We start from the raw sequence: 7,361 nt of genomic DNA on the forward strand, positions 1-7,361 counted from the left end.
CATCGTCAATAAGAAGGTCCAAGGTGTTCACTAACCTGAAGTGAAGCATCGGAATCTAAAATTGGACTCACAGCGCAGGTTCAAATCATAGTAAGTTAGAGTGTCAGTCCTCCTGTTCTTAAGTCGGCATTGGTCCTTTTGTATTAAATTCGGATGCAATTACGGTGTTTCATCGTCAATACGAAGGTCCAAGGGATACAGTAAACCTGAAGTGAAACATCGGAAATTAAAACTGGACTCACAGGAGAGGTTCAAATCATAGAAAGTTAGAATGTAAGTCCTCTTGTACTTAAGTCGGCATTGTGCCTTTTGTATTAAATTCGGATGCAATTTCTGTGTTTCATCGTCAATAAGAAGGTCCAAGGGATACAGTAAACCTGAAGTGAAGTATTGGAATCTAAAACTGGACTCACAGGAGAGGTTCAAATCATAGAATGATAGAGTGTCAGTCCTCTTGTACTTAAGTCGGAATTGTGCCTGTTGTATTGAATTCGGATGCAATTTCTGTGTTTCATCGTCAATAAGAAGGTCCAAGGGATACAGTAAACCTGAAGTGAAGGATCGGAATCTAAAACAGGACTCACAGGAGAGGTTCAAACCATAGAAAGTTAGAGTGTCAGTCCTCTTGTACTTAAGTCGGCATTGTGCCTTTTGTATTAAATTCGGATGCAATTTCTGTGTTTCATCGTCAATAAGAAGGTCCAAGGTATTCAGTAAACCTGAAGTGAAGCATCGGAATCTAAAACTGGACTCACTGGAGAGGTTCAAATCACAGAAAATTAGAGTGTCAGTCCTCTTGTACTTATGTGGGCATTGTGCCTTTTGTATTAAATTCGGATGCAATTTCCGTGTTTCATCGTCAATAAGAAGGTCCAAGGTATTCAGTAAACCTGAAGTGAAGCATCGGAATCTAAAACTGGACACACAGGAGAGGTTCAAAACATAGAGTGTTAGAGTGTCAGTCCTCTTGTTCTTAAGTCGGCATTGTGCCTTTTGTATTAAATTCGGATGCGATTTCTGTGTTTCATCGTCAATAAGAAGGTCCAAGGTGTTCAGTAAACCTGAAGTGAAGCATCGGAATCTAAAACTGGACTCACAGGACAGGTTCAAATCATAGGAAGTTATGTGACAGTCCTCTTGTACTTAAGTCGAGATTGTGCCTTTTGTATTAAATTCGGATGCAATTTCTGTGTTTCATCGTCAATAAGAAGGTCCAAGGGATACAGTATACCTGAAGTAAAGCATCGGAATCTAAAACTGGACTCACAGGAGAGGTTAAAATCATAGAAAGTTAGAGTGTCAGTCCTCTTGTACTGATGTCGGCATTGTGCCTTTTGTATTCAATTCGGATGCAATTTCTGTGTTTCATCGTCAATAAAATGGTCCAAGGGATACAGTAATCCTGAAGTGAAGCATCGGAATCTTAAACTGGACTCACAGGAGAGTTTCGAAACATAGAAAGTTAGAGTGTCAGTCCTCTTGTACCTAAGTTGGCATTGTGCCTTTTGTAATAAATTCGGATGCAATTTCAGTGTTTCATCGTCAATAAGAAGGTCCAAGGGATGCAGTTAACCTGAAGTGAAGCATCGGAAACTTAAACTGGACTCACAGGAGAGGTTCAAATCATAGAATGTTAGAGTGCCAGTCCTCCTGTACTTAAGTCAGCATTGTGCCTTTTGCATTAAAGTCGGATGCAATTTCTGTGTATCATCATCAATATGAAGGTCCCAAGGATACAGTAAGCCTGAAGTGAAGCATCGGAATCTAAAACTGGACTCACAGGAGAGGTTCAAATCATAGAAAGTTAGAGTGTCAGTCCTGTTGTACTTAAGTCGGCATTGTGCCTTTTGTATTCCATTCAGATGCAATTTCTGTGTTTCATCGTCAATAAAAAGGTCCCAGGGATACAGTAATCCTGAATTGAAGCATCGGAATCTTAAACTGGACTCACAAGAGAGGTTCAAATCATAGAAAGTTAGAGTGTCAGTCCTCTAGTACCTAAGTTGGCATTGTGCCTTTTGTAATAAATTCGTATGCAATTTCTATGTTTCATCGTCAATAAGAAGGTCCAAGGGATACAGTTAACCTGAAGTGATGCATCGGAATCTAAAACGGGACTCACAGGAGAGGTTCAAATCATAGTATGTTAGAGTGTAAGTCCTCCTGTACTCCAGTCAGCATTGGGCCTTTTGTATTAAATTCGGATGCAATTTCTGTGTTTCATCGTCAATAAGAAGGTCCCAGGGATACGGTTAACCTGAGGTGAAGCATCCGAATCTAAAACTGGACTCACACGATAGGTTCAAATCATAGAAAGTTAGAGTGTCAATCCTCTTGTACATAAGTCGGCATTGTGCCTTTTGTATTAAATTCGGATGCAATTTCTGTGTTTCATAGTCCATAAGAAGGTGCAATGTGTACAGTAAACCTGTAGTGAAGCATAGGGATCTAAAAGTGGACTCACAGGCGAGGTTCAAATCATAGAAAGTTGGAGTGTCAGTCCTCTTGTACTTAGGTCGGCATTGTGCCTTTTGTATTCAATTCGGATGCAATTTCTGTGTTTCATCGTCAATAAAATGGTCCAAGGGATACAGTAATCCTGAAGTGAAGCATCGGAATCTTAAACTGGACTCACAGGAGAGTTTCGAATCATAGAAAGTTAGAGTGTCAGTCCTCTTGTACCTAAGTTGGCATTGTGCCTGTTGTAATAAATTCGTATGCAATATCTGTGTTTCATCGTCAATAAGAAGGTGCAAGGGATACAGTAAACCTGAAGTGAAGCATTGGAATCTAAAACTGGACTCACAGGAGAGGTTCAAAACATAGATTGTTAGAGTGTCAGTCATCTTGTACTTAAGTCGGCATTGTGTTTTTGTATTACATTCGGATGCAATTTCTGTGTTTCATCGTCAATAAGAACGTCCAACGGATACAGTAAACCTGAAGTAAAGCAACGGAATCTAAAACTGGACTAACAGGAGAGATTCAAATCATAGAAAGTTAGATTGTCAGTCCTCTTGTACTTAGGTCGGCATAGTGCATTTTGTATTAAATCCGGATGCTATTTCTGTGTTTCATCGTCAATAAGATGGTTCAAGGGATACAGTAGACCTGAAGTAAAGCATCGGAATCTAAAACTGGACTCACAGGAGAGGTTTATATCATAGAAAGTTAGAGTGTCAGTCCTCTTGTAGTTAAGTCGGCATTGTGCCTATTGTATTAAATTCGGATGCAATTTCTCTGTTTCATCGTCAATAAGAAGGTGCAAGGTATACAGTAAACCTGAAGTGAACCATTGGAATCTAAAACTGGACTCACCGGAGAGGTTCAAATCATAAAAAGTTAGAGAGTCAGTCCTCTTGTACTTAGGTCGGCATTGTGCTTTTGTATTAAATACGGATGCAATTTCTGTGTTTCATCGTCTATAAGAAGGTCCTAGGGATACAGTAAACCTGAAGTGAAGCATTTGAATCTAAAACTGGACTCACAGGAGAGGTTCAAAGCATAGAAAGTTAGAGTGTCAGTCATCTTGTACTTAGGTGGGCATTGTAATCTTGTATTAAATTCGGATGCAATTTCTGTGTTTCAACGTCAATAAGAATGTCCAAGGGATACTGTAAACCTGAAGTGAAGCAACCGAATCTAAAACAGGACTCACAGAAGAATTTCAAATCATAGAAAGTTAGATTGTCAGTCCTCTTGTACTTAAGTCGGCATTGTGCCTTTTGTATTAAATTCGGATGCAATTTCTGTGTTTCATCGTCAATAAGAAGATCCAAGGGATACAGTAAACCTGAAGTGAAGATTCAGAATCTAAAACTGGACTCACAGGAGAGGTTCAAATCATAGAAAGTTAGAGTGTCAGTCCACTTGTACTTAAATCGGCATTGTGCCTTTTGTATTAAATTCGGATGCAATATCTGTGTTTCATCGTAAATAAGAAGTTCCAAGGTATACAGTAGACCTGAAGTGAAGCATCGGAATCTAAAACTGGACTTACAGGAGAGGTTCAAATCAAAGAAAGTTAGGGTGTCAGTCCTCTTGTACTTAAGTCGGCATTGTGCCTTTTGTATTAAATTTGGATGCAATATCTGTGTTTCATCGTCAATAAGAAGGTCCAAGGGATACAGTAAACCTGAAGTGAAGCATCGGAATCTTAAACTGAACTCACAGGAGAGGTTCGAATCATAGAAAGTTAGAGTGTCAGTTCTCTTGTACTTAAGTCGGCATTGTGCCTTTTGTATTGAATTCGGATGCAATTTCTGTCTTTCATCGTCAATGAAAAGGTCCCAGGGATACAGTAAACCTGATGTGAAGCATCGGAATCTTAAACTGGACTCACAGGAGAGGTTCGAATAATAGAAAGTTGGAGTGTCAGTCCTCTTGTACTTAAGTGGGCATTGTGCCCTTTGTATTAAAATCGGATGCAATATCTGTGTTTCTTCGTCAATAAGAAGGTCTAAGGGATACAGTAAACTTGAAGTGAAACTTCGGGATCTAAAACTGGACTCACAGGAGAGGTTCAAATCATAGAAAGTTAAAGTGTCTGTCCTCTTGTACTTAAGTCGGCATTCTGCAGTTTGTATCACATTCAGATGCAATTTCTGTGTTTCATCGTCAATAAGAAGGTGCAAGGGATACGGTAAACCTGAAGTGATGCATTTGAATCTAAAACTGGACTCACAGGAGAGGTTCAAATCATAGAAAGTTAGAGTGTCAGTCATCTTGTACTTAAGTCGGCATTGTGTTTTTGTATTAAATTCGGATGCAAATTCTGTGTTTCAACGTCAATAAGAAGGTCCTAGGTATACAGTAAACCTGAAGTGAAGCATCGGAATCTAAAACTGGACTCACAGGAGAGGTTCAAATCATAGAAAAATAGAGCGTCAGTCCTCTTGTACTTAAGTCGGCATTGTGCCTTTTGTATTAAATTCGGATGCAATTTCTGTGTTTCATCGTCAATAAGAAGGTCCAAGGGATACAGTAAACCTTGAGTATAGCATCGGAATCGAAAACTGGACTCACAGGAGAGGTTCAAATCACAGAATCTTAGAGTGTCAGTCCTCTTGTACTTAACTCGGCATTGTGCCTTTTGTCTTAAATTCAGATGCAATTTCAGTGTTTCATCGTCAATAAAAAGCTCCAAGGGATACAGTAAACCTGAAGTGTAGCATCGGAATATAAAACTGGACTCACAGGAGAGGTTCAAATCATAGAAAGTTATTGTGTCAGTCCTCTAGTACTTAAGACGGCATTGTGCCTTTTGTATTACATTCGGATGCTATTTCTGTGTTTCAGCGTCAACAAAAAGGTCCAAGGGATACAGTAAACCTGAAGTGAAGCATCGGAATCTAAAACTGGACTCACAGGAGAGGTTCAAATCATAGAAAGTTAGAGTGTCAGTCCTGTTGTACTTAAGTCGGCATTGTGCCTTTTGTATTCAATTCAGACGCAATTTCTGTGTTTCATCGTCAATAAAAAGGTCCCAGGGATACAGTAATCCTGAATTGAAGCATCGGAATCTTAAACTGGACTCACAAGAGAGGTTCAAATCATAGAAAGTTAGAGTGTCAGTCCTCTAGTACCTAAGTTGGCATTGTGCCTTTTGTAATAAATTCGTATGCAATTTCTATGTTTCATCGTCAATAAGAAGGTCCAAGGGATACAGTTAACCTGAAGTGATGCATCGGAATCTAAAACGGGACTCACAGGAGAGGTTCAAATCATAGTATGTTAGAGTGTCAGTCCTCCTGTACTCCAGTCAGCATTGGGCCTTTTGTATTAAATTCGGATGCAATTTCTGTGTTTCATCGTCAATAAGAAGGTCCCAGGGATACGGTTAACCTGAGGTGAAGCATCCGAATCTAAAACTGGACTCACACGATAGGTTCAAATCATAGAAAGTTAGAGTGTCAATCCTCTTGTACATAAGTCGGCATTGTGCCTTTTGTATTAAATTCGGATGCAATTTCTGTGTTTCATAGTCCATAAGAAGGTGCAATGTGTACAGTAAACCTGTAGTGAAGCATAGGAATCTAAACGTGGACTCACAGGCGAGGTTCAAATCATAGAAAGTTGAAGTGTCAGTCCTCTTGTACTTAGGTCGGCATTGTGCCTTTTGTATACAATTCGGATGCAATTTCTGTGTTTCATCGTCAATAAAATGGTCCAAGGGATACAGTAATCCTGAAGTGAAGCATCGGAATCTTAAACTGGACTCACAGGAGAGTTTCGAAACATAGAAAGTTAGAGTGTCAGTCCTCTTGTACCTAAGTTGGCATTGTGCCTGTTGTAATAAATTCGTATGCAATTTCTGTGTTTCATCGTCAATAAGAAGGTGCAAGGGATACAGTAAACCTGAAGTGAAGCATTGGAATCTAAAACTGGACTCACAGGAGAGGTTCAAATCATAGATTGTTAGAGTGTCAGTCATCTTGTACTTAAGTCGGCATTGTGTTTTTGTATTACATTCGGATGCAATTTCTGTGTTTCATCGTCAATAAGAACGTCCAAAGGATACAGTAAACCTGAAGTAAAGCAACGGAATCTAAAACTGGACTCACAGGAGAGATTCAAATCATAGAAAGTTAGATTGTCAGTCCTCTTGTACTTAGGTCGGCATAGTGCATTTTGTATTAAATTCGGATGCTATTTCTGTGTTTCATCGTCAATAAGATGGTTCAAGGGATACAGTAGACCTGAAGTAAAGCATCGGAATCTAAAACTGGACTCACAGGAGAGGTTTATATCATAGAAAGTTAGAGTGTCAGTCCTCTTGTAGTTAAGTCGGCATTGTGCCTATTGTATTAAATTCGGATGCAATTTCTCTGTTTCATCGTCAATAAGAAGGTGCAAGGTATACAGTAAACCTGAAGTGAACCATTGGAATCTAAAACTGGACTCACAGGAGAGGTTCAAATCATAAAAAGTTAGAGAGTCAGTCCTCTTGTACTTAGGTCGGCATTGTGCTTTTGTATTAAATACGGATGCAATTTCTGTGTTTCATCGTCTATAAGAAGGTCCAAGGGATACAGTAAACCAGAAGTGTAGCATCGGAATCTAAAACTGGACTCACAGGAGGGGTTCAAATCATAGAAAGTTATTGTGTCAGTCCTCTTGTACTTAAGGCGGCATTGTGCCTTTTGTATTAAATTCGGATGCAATTTCTGTGTTTCATCGTCAATAAGATGGTCCAAGGGATACAGTAAACCTGAAGTGAAGCATTTGAATCTAAAACTGGACTCACAGGAGAGGTTCAAAGCATAGAAAGTTAGAGTGTCAGTCATCTTGTACTTAGGTGGGCATTGTAATCTTGTATTAAATTCGGATGCAATTTCTGTGTTTCAACGTCAATAAGAATG

This window comes from Schistocerca americana, unplaced genomic scaffold (assembly GCF_021461395.2).
Source record: "Schistocerca americana isolate TAMUIC-IGC-003095 unplaced genomic scaffold, iqSchAmer2.1 HiC_scaffold_29, whole genome shotgun sequence".
Classification (NCBI taxonomy): domain Eukaryota; kingdom Metazoa; phylum Arthropoda; class Insecta; order Orthoptera; family Acrididae; genus Schistocerca; species Schistocerca americana.